The sequence below is a fragment of the Lepidochelys kempii genome, chromosome 28, assembly GCF_965140285.1.
Source record: "Lepidochelys kempii isolate rLepKem1 chromosome 28, rLepKem1.hap1, whole genome shotgun sequence".
NCBI classification, from domain to species: domain Eukaryota; kingdom Metazoa; phylum Chordata; order Testudines; family Cheloniidae; genus Lepidochelys; species Lepidochelys kempii.
The window spans coordinates 7,013,018-7,026,933 of NC_136407.1; the positions used below are offsets into that span (position 1 = coordinate 7,013,018).

Genomic DNA, 13,916 nt, shown 5'->3' on the forward strand with positions numbered 1-13,916 from the left:
GAGAGACTGCTGCGCTGTGCAGAGTCAGGGGTGTCGCCCGCCCCCGGCCTCAAGACTGGTTGTTTCGGGTGCCTGTCTGAACTTAGAGACAACGTGCTGACACACTCACTCTTCCCCAAAACACACGCTCCCCCAACACACACACGGCAGCTGAAAAGCAGCGGGCAATCTCGGAGGATGCCCACGGAACAATGGGATAGAGAAACCTGCCTCGTGTGGCTGCCCACGAGCCATTGCAAGCCCTTCCCAAAGCACCCTGCGGCCAGTTGCACAGTGGGATAGCGACCCACAATGCCCTGCTCTCTGTGGCGATCCAAGAGCGGCTAGCCTGGATGCGCTCGGGTGACACAAGCAGTCTAATTAAAGTGCTTTAACTAAAGCGGCATCACTCTCTAGTGTAGACGTAGCCTGAGAGTGAGACCTAGTTCCCGTTGGTACCAAGGACACTCAGACGCTGACACTAAAGAACCCCAAGTGTCTCCGTAGTTCGCAGGATTCGAACCTGCGCAGAGAGGTCCCAGTGGATTTCGAATCCATCGCCTTAACCACTCGTTTTATGTAGCTTTCTCACGACACTCTAGTTCTCTTCTCATTGAGTGATCATTTCCAATTGTTTGCTCAGACCAGCTTCCCCAGGACCCTCACTGCTGGACGGATGTGTAAGTGGGTCCAGGGCGGAACAAGAATTCCTGCCCATTTCCCTTCTGGCTGGAGCACGATGAGCCTGTGTTTGTGGTTAATGACGTTGCTGTAGATTGTTGTCCGTTTCCTGCCTTGACAATGATGGGGAGGGAGAGCTCAGTGGTTTGAGCACTGGGCTGCTAAACCCAGGGTGGGGAGTTCAATCCTTGAGGGGGCCATTTAGGGATCAGGGGCAAAAACTGGGGCTTGGTCCTGCTTTGAGCAGGGGGTTGGACTAGATACTTCCTGAGGTCCCTTCCAACCCTGAGATTCTAATTCAGACAATCCCTTTCCCATCATATTGCCAGCCCATCAGTGATTGCAATAGCAGGGGGCAGGTTTTCTCTGGGGCACTGAGACTTTCCAGGGGGCTGGTAGCGCCTTTCTTTCCTCACCCTGGAGCAAACTCAGCTTTTTATTCCATCCCTTCACCTTTCATGGAATAACAGCAGCAGCATGAAGAAAGAGGAGAGCGAAGGTCTCGCTGCCAGGGATGCAGGTGGCCGCGTCCCCTCTGTCTGCCCAGTGCCATTGCAGGACGGAAGGGTTCAATGGAGTTGAATGGCTGGGCTCGGACAAGAGACACGGGGAGGTTTTGCTGTTCAGGGATCTGTGCAAGGGAAATTGTGTCTCTGTGTGAAACTGGGGAGGGAAATGAAACACCCCCATGGTGGTGCAATGCCCTAAGGAAAGAAGGTGAAGGACTCAGGCTGAGAACTGAATTAACTCCACTCACCTGGATTAGGAACATTTGTTTCTTTGGAGTAGATCGTCGGAAATGGGGCATTAATTCAGACCCAGGAGGCAAGGCAGAGGCTTCATCACCTTGATCCTCAGGAAGGGAGCAAGGAAAAGCTCAGAGCTGCCTTTCCTCCCAGGCTGGGGTCTCCTTGGTCCTTGAGGATCGCACGGGAGCTTGCTGCTCCAAAGGCTCCAGAGTCCTGGGTGCAGGAGGTCACTGCACACCCTGAAATGCCCGGGAGGATCCTGGAAGGGAAGGGAGGAACAGAAAATGGAGAGGAATGAAACAGAGAGAAAACATTTCTTGCCCCCTTTCGGGAGGCTCAGCCTCCCCGAGCCCCTTATCCCCGCCGCCCCCACACAGAGTCACTGGTAAATACCGTCAGAGGAGACGCTGGGGGTGTGAAATCACTGGGAGAAACGGGCGGCCTGAGCCCAGCCCCTCTGCACTCAGGGGAGTCGGGGGGGGACGGGGGACGACTCCGTGTGTAAATCCTCAGAAATCTCACACCTGGGTTTGTATTGTCAGGCCCCAGCAAACAAGTCCCTCTATGTGAGAAGGGAGGGGCTGTGAGGGGAGGGTCCATGGGGGGTGTCAGTGTGAGGGGGAGGGGCTGTAAGGGGGAGGGCTATGGGGTGTCTCTGTGCTGGGGAGGGGCTGTGAGAATATGGTCAGCTCCAGGCAGCAGGAGCCCCCTGAGGTGGGGGTTGAACTGCCCCCTCCCCCCAGGTGCTTTGGGGGGGGGACCCTGGGGCCCAGCATGGAGCTGCTGTCCCTGTGGGGTCCCTGGGAGTCAAAAAAGGGTGATGTGCGGTTACTGCCCAGTCTGTCCTGGGGTGGGGGCCTGGAGCCCCCGGAACGGCCCTGGGGGGACATCACCGTCTGTGGAAAAGCAGGTCTAGGAACGGGGATTCCCCGCTGCATGACAGCGGCAGGAAGGAGAAGAGACGTTAAAGCTGTAGCCAAGTCTGGGTGCGCTGGGCGCGAGGAGGGTCTCTGTCCCTGGTCAGGGCAGCCCCAGAGTTCGAAAGTTTATCTGCAGAGTTTTACCTCCCAGCCTGGGTGGAAATGGGAGGGGGGGGGGAGGATTAAAGGGCACCTTACATGGTCCGAACCCAACTGCTCCGCCTCTCCGTGGGGCTCTGCCCCGCTCCACCAGCCGTCCCACGAATCCCGCTGCTCCGCCAGCCGCCCCACAGACGGCTCCGTAATATATCTTCAGGTCCCCCCACTTAACACAACACTCAGTGATTTCAGCTCTTAGTAAGTTTAGCTCTTTAGTGATTTCCGCTTGTAGTAGGGAAGCCTCAGGGCTGGTGCACCATTGGCCCAAAGGGAATTCAGCTCAGCAGCCTGGAACTAGACTCCTAAGGGAATCAAAACTAGCTCTGATATTCCACAGTGGAGAGAGAAGGTACAATTAACATGTAGGGCCCTCACCAGGGAGCCCATACCACCAGGTAGGTAGGGAGGTAGGTCCGTCCATCCATCGGATGGGGGTGCGCAGGGGAGGAGGCGGAGAAGAGGCAGGGCCAGGGCGGGGTTTTGGGGAAGGAGTTGGAATAGGGGCAGAGAGGGGGCGGAGTTGGGGTGGGGAAGAGGCAGGGCAGGGCATCATAGAAAGGGTGGGGGCAGGGGGCGAGGGGCTTTCACTGAAGTAAGGCTAAAAGTAAATGCGTGTTTTGTCATTTGAGTGAGGTGCATTACTCAGTGTTCATATTTTATTAAAACCCCGCTTCGCATAACAATTTTTAAAAAGTTAATACCTTGACTTTTAATAGCATCAGGTGACAGAGTAGCAGCCGTGTTACTCTGTATCCGCAAAAAGAACAGGAGGACTTGGGGCACCTTAGAGACTAACAAATTTTATTTGAGCATAAGCTTTCGTGAGCTACAGCTCATTTCATCGGATGCATACTGTGGAAAATACAGGGGGGAGATTAATATCCACAGAGAACATGAAACAATGGGTGTTACCATACACACTGTAACCCGAGTGATCACTTAAGGTGAGCTATTACCAGCAAGAGAGCCGGGAGGGGGAACCTTTTGCAGTGATAATCAAGGTGGGCCATTTCCAGCAGTTGACAAGAACGTGTGAGGAACAGTGTGTTTGTGTGTGGGGAATAAACATTGGGAAATAGTTTTACTTTGTGTAATGACCCATCCACTCCCAGTCTTTATTCAAGCCTAATTTAATGGTGTCCAGTTTGCAAATTAATTCCAATTCAGCAGTCTCTCCTTGGAGTCTGTTTTCGAAGTTTTTTTGTGGAAGAATTATCACTTTTAGGTCTGTAATCGACCAGAGAGATTGAAGTGTTCTCCGACTGGTTTTTGAATGTTATAATTCTTGACGTCTGATTTGTGTCCATTTATTCTTTTACGTAGAGACTGTCCGGTTTGGCCAATGTACATGGCAGAGGGGCATTGCTGGCACATGATGGCATAGATCACATTGGAGGATGTGCAGGTGAACGAGCCTCTGATAGTGTGGCTGATGTTATTAGGCCCTATGATGGTGTCCCCTGAATAGGTATATGGACACAGTTGGCAACGGGCTTTGTTGCAAGGATAGGTTCCTGGGTTAGTGGTTCTGTTGTGTGGTGTGTGGTTGCTGGTGAGTATTTGCTTCAGGTTGGGGAGCTGTCCGTAAGCAAGGACTGGCCTGTCTCCCAATATCTGTGAGAGTGATGGGTTGTCCTTCAGGATAGGTTGTAGATCCTTGATGATGCGTTGGAGAGGTTTTAGCTGAGGGCTGAAGGTGATGGCTAGTGGCGTTCTCTTGTTTTCTTTGTTGGGCCTGTCTTTACTCTTCATTTTTTTCACTATACTTTTATAGCGTTGTATAAAAAGGTTTCAGTGATGCGGCCCTCGGGCCAATGTACTAGTCCTCATGTGGCCTTCCTGGTGATTTGAGTTTGAGATCCCTGGGCTAGGATGTAGAGCCCAGGTCCCCATCTGTCCATCACACTGGGAACCTGTCTCTGCTCACAACTGACAGGCTGCCTGCAGCCTGTCCAGCCAGCTCCTGAGCACTGTGGGGGTGAGTCATTTCGCATAAGTGGCACGTAGGAGACACTTTCCTCAGAGGCATTGGTGGTATAGTGGTGAGCATAGCTGCCTTCCAAGCAGTTGACCTGGTTTCGATTCCCGGCCAATGCAGGGATGTGATGTTTTCTTGGCCGGGAATTGGTTTAATTTCTGTCACGTTGTATCAGTTTATCAATGGAATGAGAGAATTGATGTCCCAAATCCCAACAGGTCATTCAACACCCAGTGGAGGAAGAAAGGGGCGGGACTATACAGTGAGCTGTTGGAGTCATCCTTGTATTACAATGTTTGGTTTATTTTTTAAAATGTTTCCTTTACTTCCCTCTCCCTTTTAGACTCAGAGCCTTTAAACTCAGAATGGACCATCGTGATCATCTGGTCCGACCTCCTGCACCTTGCAGGCCAAAGGATGCATGGAGTGGAAAGTACAGTGGGAAGATATACTTAACAGTGCATGGAAAGATGGGAGTTGCCTTGCCAAGTGGGGGGTCGAAACAATTCAATTAAAGTGGGCTATTATCAACAGGATGAAAAATCACTTTTGTAGTGGTAATCAGGGTGGCCCATTTCAAACAGTTGACAAGAAGGTGTGAGTAACAGTAGGGGGGAAAATTAGTATGGGGAAATAGGTTTTAGTTTGTGTAATGACCCATCCACTCGCAGTCTTTATTCAGGTCTAATTTGATGGTGTTCAGTAGGCAAATTAATTCCAGTTCTGCAGTTTCTCATTGGAGTCTGTTTTTGAAGTTTTTTTGTGGAAGAATAGCCACTTTTAGGTCTGTAATCGAGTGACCAAAGAGATTGAAGTGTTCTCTGACTGGCTTTTGAATGTTACAATTCTTGACGTCTGATTTGTGTCCATTTATTCTTTTACGTAGAGACTGTCCGGTTTGGCCAATGTACATGGCAGAGGGGCATTGTTGGCACATGATGGCATATATCACATTGGTAGATGTGCAGGTGAACGAGCCTCTGATAGTGTAGCTGATGTGATTAGGTCCTATGATGTCCCTTGAATAGATATGTGGACAGACTTGGTAACGGGCCTTGTTGCAAGGATAGGTTCCTAGATTAGTGTTTTTGTCGTGTGGTGTGTGGTTGCTGGTGAGTATTTGCTTCAGGTTGGGGGGCTGGCTGTAAGTGAGGACTCGCCTGTCCCCCAGGGTCTGTGAGAGCGATGGGTCATCCTTCAGGATAGGTTGTAGATCCTTGATGATGCGCTGGAGAGGTTTTAGTTGGGGGGTGAAGTTGACGGCTAGTGACGTTCTGTTATTTTCTTTGTTGGGCCTGTCCTGTAGTCAGTGACTTTTCGGTACCCTTCTGGCTCTGTCAATCTGTTTCTTCACTTCACCAGGTAAGTATTACAATTTTAAGAATGCTTGATAGAGATCCTGTACGTGTTTGTCTCTGTCTGAGGGATTGGAGCAAATGCGGTTGTATCTTAGAGCCTGGCTGTAGACAATGGATCCTGTGATGTGTCCTGGATGGAAGCTGAAGGCATGTAGGTAAGTATACTGGTCAGTAGGTTTCCGGTATACGGTGGTGTTTATGTGACATTGCTTATTTGCACTGTAGTGTCCAGGAAGTGGATCTCTTGTGTGGACTGGTCCAGGTGAGGTTGCTGGTGTGGTGGAAATTGTTGAAATCCTGGTGGAATTTCTCAAGGGCCTCTTTCCCATGGGTCCAGATGAAATGGCTCCTTCCTGGTATGTCACCCGCCACAGCAATACAATGAGTGGAACCAAATCCCTTTTCATCACCAAGGCACACAAAGAAATCCTGGGGCTTTTTGTTCCTTAGCTTCTGGCGCCATCGTCTGGCCCTTTGGTTTCACTCATTTCTGTTAAAACCTTGAGCATTTTGCAAAGAAATGTTAATTCCTTGGGAGAGACTCCGGAGCGTTTGTGTGTTTTGTGTTGTTAAGGATTGAAATGTTCCCTGGGTTCCTCAGTCCCAACCTGCCTCCCATTCTACTGCCCATGCAGCCCCATCCCAGCCCTGAGTAGACGCTGATTCCCTCAGCCCCGTCTGTACAGGGTGTGAAGCCCTGTCACTCCGCGTTGCCTAATTCCCCTGTGAGGGACTTCAGATCCTCTGTGTCCCCAGGGACCTTCCACACCACTCCTCTGCTTACCACGGTTCAGATATTGCTGTATCATGAGTCTGACACTCACTTTAGAGGCCCCAGATTAATAACCATTTTCAATATGCACTTACTGGAGAGCCTATTGCAATATTTGGGTGGGGGAAAACCTGTTAAAATATTCATAAAACTCCTTTCCCAAGAGAGACACAGGGCTCTTGATATCCCGTGTTTCGGGCGACGAACGTCCACTGACCATGTAGCTGATTGTGGTATAAACATCTTAGATTTCCCTAGTTAGATAAGATCCCATCTTTACATAAATGTCAGGGAGCCCTGCCCTAAAATAGTGATAATCTTAGAACAGTTCATCTGCAGAATTATTACACTAAGGCATATGTGCAAAGCGTGTGCCCTACCACTGAGATACTCCCCGCCCCCCAATACAGCTAATGCCATATGGCATTCGGGGGGAGAGGGTCTCCATGCCCGATCTTGGTGGCAGAAGTGGTTCGGGGCTTCAAGAGCTTCCACATTACCCTGGGATGACCCCCATCCTGGTCCTGGGAAATGATACGAAAGAACCACCTGGCAATGGAATGGATTAAACCCACAGCCACAGGGGTGGAGCCGGGGGGGGCGGGGATCCCCTGGCACATTAGAAAGTCAGCACCTCTGCTCTGTCTGGCAAAACGACATGCCAGCAATTTCGTTCAAAAGGTACCACTGATTGCTTTGTCTGTGCTTTAGTTTGTAATACTTCCGTTCGTCTACCTATAGTTGTCACGGTCTGGCCTTTCATTTGTTTTTGTCAACATTTAAATGAACTCCTAGGTGGTGGGTTAAGACTGGTGGGAAATATTGTTTTGTTACAAAGATTGGTCAAGGTATTGCTAAGCAGGGCTCAAGTTTCATTATAAAAACCAGGGTCCAAGAAAGAAAGAAAGAACTCCCCTCCGAGACACAACCCAAACCAACGCAGTCAGAATACTCTACGTGGCCATGACGTGCAGGAACCAGAACCCAGATGAGACCGACTTTGTCTGGCCAACAGGGAAAGTTCATTGGCATGATCAGGATTGGTGAGCCCAGCATTGCACGCTTAGCGTGTGTGTTTTCTATTTTGGTAATTGTTAATAAATAGAGGTTAAGGACAAAGATGACTCATGTCTCCCCACACTTGGGGGGGCATACTCTAAAGGGGAGGACATGTGACTACTCCATGTGTCTCCCCTGCACTGTGACCCCCCCGCCCCCAGCCCTGTGCTGCCGAGGTCTCCCTGCCCCGCTGCCCTCTCCCTGTGACATGTCATCCGGGGGGGCGGGTTCTGTCCTCCCTTCACCTCCCCGCCCCTGCAAGTTTGTCGGCTTCTCTGGCCCACTCCCTGCCTGGACTCAGCTATTGGGGACAGGGGCCGAGCATGCCGGGCAGGGAGGGGGGCTCTGGATCACATGGCCATTGTGCCCAGAAGAAGGGCCTGGGCTGGGGGGGGTGGCCCGCTGCTGCCCCAGCTGCCGCGGACAGAGGCCAAGCGAGCCAGAGCACCCCCTCCACCCCACCCCTGGCATGTTTCTGGCTCGCTCGGCTTCTTTTTCTCTGCTACTGTAAAGTGAAAACTCCCAAATCCTTCCTGGTGCTGGGAGCCAGGTTTGCTGCTCACAGTCTGAATTTCACAGACTTCCAAGTCTGGGACTGTCCAAGAACGGCACTTTTCATGGGAAGGTGGATGCAGAGCAGTTCAACTGGGGATGCCCAGACCTCGAATGGGTGTGAGCTGGAAATTAATAATATTTTGAGGATCATTCGGGAAATCAGCGTTTAGTCACAATTTTTATCTCTCCTCCTATTTCATGATGTGGTGCTATGTAGAGGAATCAGTCATTCCTTTTAATGTAAAGACCTACTCTCTGAACTTTGTTTAATCAATCATAAAAAATAGCATTGCCCTTGTTTTCCTTCTCTTGCAATAACAAACTGAATTTGGTGGTTTTTCTGGAAAGCGCAGAGAGATTAACTCCGGGGAATTCAGGCTCTGTATTGGCGAGTCGATGTTTTACCCTCACAGTCCCCTGCCCCATGGCAATGCGAATAGGGATCTAAGGGCTGGTCTATGCTAGAAACTTCTGTTGGCTTAGCTCTGTCTCTCAGGGTGTGAGAAATCCACCGCCCTGAGCAACGTCCTCAAGCTGCCCTAAGCCCTGGTGCAGACGGCACTAGCTCAATGGAAGAATTCTTGTTACCTCGTGTCTCTACTCTGAAGTGAGGTGATACCGTTGCATTTTAAGCGTGGACTAAAGGTGAGACCAGTCCAGTATACTCAGACACTACAGCAACCAGAACTCTAGTTCTTCCATAGATGGCAAGATTCAAAGCTGCTTAGGCAAAGCCCAATGGATCTGTAGTCTGTCGCCTTAATCACCCGGCTACGATGACTTGACTGAAAGCCTCCCCGCACTGCACTATGGCTCTGTTCTCACTGAATGCGCCTTTCCAATTCCTGCCCATTTCCCTTTCTGGCTGGAGCACGATGAGAGTGTTTGTTGTTCATTCCCCGCCTCGACAATTCGGACAGTCCCTTTTCCCTGCCAGCACGTCAATGATTCCAGGAGCAGGGGGCAGGTTTTCGCTGAGACACTGAGACTTTCCAGGAGGTTGGTGGTTCCTTTCTTTCCTCACCCTGGAGTAAACTCAGCTTTTTATTCCATCCTTCACTTTTCATGGAATAACAACAGCAGCATGAAGAAAGAGGAGAGCGACTATCTCACCATCAGGGCTGAAGATGGCCACGTGGCCTCTGCACAGCTGTACGGTGCCCCTTTGACCACTCGGTGCCCTGGGCGGCTGCCCGGGTGGCTCACCCCTGAGGCCAGCCCTGCTCCCCAGCACGAACAGCAGAGAACACAGAGATACTGGCCACACACTGAGCAGTCCAATAAAAGGTATTCCTCACCCACCTAGCCCTTCCATCAGGACGGACTAGGTGTGTTCTGCCGCCCTTTACTCATACAGGAAGGATAATAACATTTCATTGCACTCATGTGATTTGTAACCCAGCCCCAGCCAAAACTGGTCCTTTTGGCAAAGCCGCCCCATCATGCTGTGTACCTAGGCGGAGTAAGCGGGTCTATGCAAACATGATCTGTTCCTGAAGTCTTTCCCCCAGCTCCTCACTAGATGTGAGGGGGGAGCTCATTCAGACCCTGCTTCCACTTAATATTTAAAAACGCCTTATTGTCCCGACCTCTGCTGGCCTTCGATTTCTCCTCCTGTCCCAGCCTTGGCAGCTCAGATGAGGTGGCCGAGTGGTTAAGGCGATGGACTGCTAATCCATTGTGCTCTGCACGCGTGGGTTCGAATCCCACCCCCATCGAAGGCGTTCAGTCTTCTCTCTTCCTTCACAAGCAACCATCTCCCCCTTTGGTGCAATGACAGACCAAGTCACATTGCTTCCTGCAACCAAAAACCTTCTCAGGAACTCAGAATCCCTTGCTTTAAATCAAGTGCCTAAATTCCAGATTTCAAAAAGAATTCTCTAGTCCTGTATTTCTTAGTTTTTAATCTCAAAAGGTAACATCCTCATAATCTCCCCCAAACACTCTGGGACCTCCCCAAATGATTAAACTGCCCCTTTTCTCAGCAAGGCCACGACAGTGACCCACAGCTAGAGTGTCTAGGCCAAGCTGTTCTGAAGGAGGCAAGTCAAACATTTTCTCTCCGCTTCCCTTGGCAAGGTCTGACTGGGAAAACAAAATCCACCAAATGGAAAATTTTCTGCTGAAAAACCAATACTAGTCTAAAGAACAGGAGGACTTGTGGCACCTTAGAGACTAACAAATTTATTAGAGCATAAGCTTTCATGAGCTACAGCTCACTTCATTGGAGGCATTCAGTGGAAAACACTGGGGAGATTTACAGACACAGTATTTACCTCAGCAGGCCGACTTCGTACAAACCATGTCACCCTTATACGACAGTGGTGAATAGGGGGCTTCCAGGGTGCTGCTTTGAGCACCCCTGGGCTGACATTGCAATGTTGACGTACCCGTAGAGTCCCTCTCTCCCGGGATAAAGATGGCAGCAGGGCTGGCCTGGGTCATCTGACATGGAGCAGGTCCTCAAAGAATCAATCCTGAAGCACTTGCATGAGAGGAAAGTGATCAGGAACAGCCAGCATGGATTCACCAAGGGAAGGTCATGCCTGACTAATCTAATTGCCTTTTATGATGAGATTACTGGTTCTGTGGATGAAGGGAAAGCAGTGGATGTATTGTTTCTTGACTTTAGCAAAGCTTTTGACACGGTCTCCCACAGTATTCTTGTCAGCAAGTTAAGGAAGTATGGGCTGGATGAATGCACTACAAGGTGGGTAGAAAGCTGGCTAGATTGTCGGGCTCAACGGGTAGTGATCAATGGCTCCATGTCTAGTTGGCAGCCGGTATCAAGTGGAGTGCCCCAAGGGTCGGTCCTGGGGCCGGTTTTGTTCAATATCTTCATAAATGATCTGGAGGATGGTGTGGATTGCACTCTCAGCAAATTTGCGGATGATACTAAACTGGGAGGAGTGGTAGATACGCTGGAGGGGAGGGATAGGATACAGAAAGACCTAGACAAATTGGAGGATTGGGCCAAAAGGAATCTGATGAGGTTCAATAAGGATAAGTGCAGGGTCCTGCACTTAGGACGGAAGAACCCAATGCACAGCTACAGACTAGGGACCGAATGGCTCGGCAGCAGTTCTGCGGAAAAGGACCTAGGGGTGACAGTGGACGAGAAGCTGGATATGAGTCAGCAGTGTGCCCTTGTTGCCAAGAAGGCCAATGGCATTTTGGGATGTATAAGTAGGGGCATAGCGAGCAGATCGAGGGACGTGATCGTTCCCCTCTATTCGACATTGGTGAGGCCTCATCTGGAGTACTGTGTCCAGTTTTGGGCCCCACACTTCAAGAAGGATGTGGATAAATTGGAGAGAGTCCAGCGAAGGGCAACAAAAATGATTAGGGGACTGGAACACATGAGTTATGAGGAGAGGCTGAGGGAGCTGGGATTGTTTAGCCTGCAGAAGAGAAGAATGAGGGGGGATTTGATAGCTGCTTTCAACTACCTGAAAGGGGGTTCCAAAGAGGATGGCTCTAGACTGTTCTCAATGGTAGCAGAGGACAGAACGAGGAGTAATGGTCTCAAGTTGCAGTGGGGGAGGTTTAGATTGGATATTAGGAAAAACTTTTTCACTAAGAGGGTGGTGAAACACTGGAATGCGTTACCTAGGGAGGTGGTAGAATCTCCTTCCTTGGAGGTTTTTAAGGTCAGGCTTGACAAAGCCCTGGCTGGGATGATTTAACTGGGAATTGGTCCTGCTTCGAGCAGGGGGTTGGACTAGATGACCTTCTGGGGTCCCTTCCAACCCTGATATTCTATGATTCTATGATTCTATGACATGGGCTCCTGGAGCTCAAGCTGTGGGGCTCAAAACTGGGGTGCAGATATCGGGGCTCCTGCTGAAGCCTGGGTTCGGAAACCCTCACCCCTCGTGGGGTCTCAGAGGTTGAGCTCAAGCCCATCTGTCTGCACTGTCATTTTATAGCCCTGCAGCCCCAGCAGCCTGAGCCAGCTGCCCTGGGGTTTGAGACAGGTGCCCTGGGTGTGTTCACGGCAGCGTAGCCCTACGGCCAGGGCACGTCTACACTGCGCCGAAGCACCCACGGCTGGCCCGTGTCCGACGAATCCGGCTCTGCCTCCTTCTGCTCCTTGTTCACCGGGAAGGGACAGTCTGCCCCGAGAGGCTGCAGCCAGTGGGTCTGGGCAGGTCCCGGGTCTGGGAATCCCCCCCTGCTCCCCTCTTCCCCCCGCCCCCACGGGTCTCTTCGTCTCCCCCCATCTCCCCCCCCGCCGGCCTCTTTGTCTCCCCCCATCTCTCCCTGTTCCTCCCCCGCCGGTCTCTTCGTTTCCCCCATCTCCCCCCCCGCCAGTCTCTTCGTCTCCCCCCATCTGCCCCCGTTTCCCCCCGCCGGCCTATTCGTCTCCCCCCATCTCTCCCTGTTCCTCCCCCACCGGTCTCTTCGTTTCCCCCATCTCCCCCCACGCCGGTCTCTTCGTCTCCCCCCATCTGCCCCCGTTTCCCCCCGCCGGCCTATTCGTCTCCCCCCATTTCTCCCCCGCCGGTCTCTTCGTCTCCCCCCATCTCTCCCTGTTCCTCCCCCGCCGGCCTCTTCGTCTCCCCCCATCTCTCCCTGTTCTTCCCCCGCCGGTCTCTTCGTTTCCCCCATCTCCCCCCCCGCCAGTCTCTTCGTCTCCCCCCATCTGCCCCCGTTTCCCCCCGCCGGCCTATTCGTCTCCCCCCATTTCTCCCTGTTCCTCCCCCGCCGGTCTCTTCGTTTCCCCCATCTCCCCCCCCCGCCGGCCTCTTCGTCTCCCCCCATTTCCCCCCCGCCGGTCTCTTCGTCTCCCCCTATCTCCCCCCCTGCCGGCCTCTTCGTCTCCCCCCATCTCTCCCCTCGCTGGCCTCTTCGTCTCCCCACATCTCCCCCCCCGCCGGCCTCTTCGTCTCCCCCTATCCCCCCCCCGCCGGTCTCTTCGTCTCCCGCCATCTGCCCCCGCTTCCCCCCGCCGGCCTCTTCGTCTCCCCCCATTTCCCCCCCGCCGGTCTCTTCGTCTCCCCCTATCTCCCCCCCTGCCGGCCTCTTCGTCTCCCCCCATCTCTCCCCTCGCTGGCCTCTTCGTCACCCCCCATCTCCCCCGCCCGCCGGTCTCTTCGTCTCCCCCCATCTGCCCCCGTTCCCCCCCACCGGTCTCTTCGTCTCCCCCCACCTCCCCCTCCGCCGGCCTCTTCGTCTCCCCCCATTTCCCCCCCGCCGGTCTCTTCGTCTCCCCCTATCTCCCCCCCTGCCGGCCTCTTCGTCTCCCCCCATCTCTCCCCTCGCTGGCCTCTTCGTCTCCCCACATCTCCCCCCCCGCCGGCCTCTTCGTCTCCCCCTATCCCCCCCCCGCCGGTCTCTTCGTCTCCCGCCATCTGCCCCCGCTTCCCCCCGCCGGCCTCTTCGTCTCCCCCCATTTCCCCCCCGCCGGTCTCTTCGTCTCCCCCTATCTCCCCCCCTGCCGGCCTCTTCGTCTCCCCCCATCTCTCCCCTCGCTGGCCTCTTCGTCACCCCCCATCTCCCCCGCCCGCCGGTCTCTTCGTCTCCCCCCATCTGCCCCCGTTCCCCCCCACCGGTCTCTTCGTCTCCCCCCACCTCCCCCTCCGCCGGCCTCTTCGTCTCCCCCCATTTCCCCCCCGCCGGTCTCTTCGTCTCCCCCCATCTCTCCCTGTTCCTCCCCCGCTGGTCTCTTTGTTTCCCCCATCTCCCCCCCCGCCGGCCTCTTCG

General features: G+C 52.9%; 1 protein-coding gene and 2 non-coding genes across 3 annotated transcripts in view; 2 read left to right on the forward strand and 1 right to left on the reverse strand.

The window, feature by feature from the left end:
- LOC140904241 (uncharacterized) overlaps positions 1-13,916 on the reverse strand; it is a 283,075-nt gene that overhangs the window by 88,813 nt on the left and 180,346 nt on the right. The gene's annotated exons all lie outside the window — the stretch shown is intronic.
- Positions 4,514-4,585, forward strand: TRNAG-UCC (transfer RNA glycine (anticodon UCC)). The gene has a single exon. It is a non-coding gene; the product is annotated as a tRNA-Gly (tRNA).
- On the forward strand, positions 9,847-9,928 carry TRNAS-GCU (transfer RNA serine (anticodon GCU)). The gene has a single exon. It is a non-coding gene; the product is annotated as a tRNA-Ser (tRNA).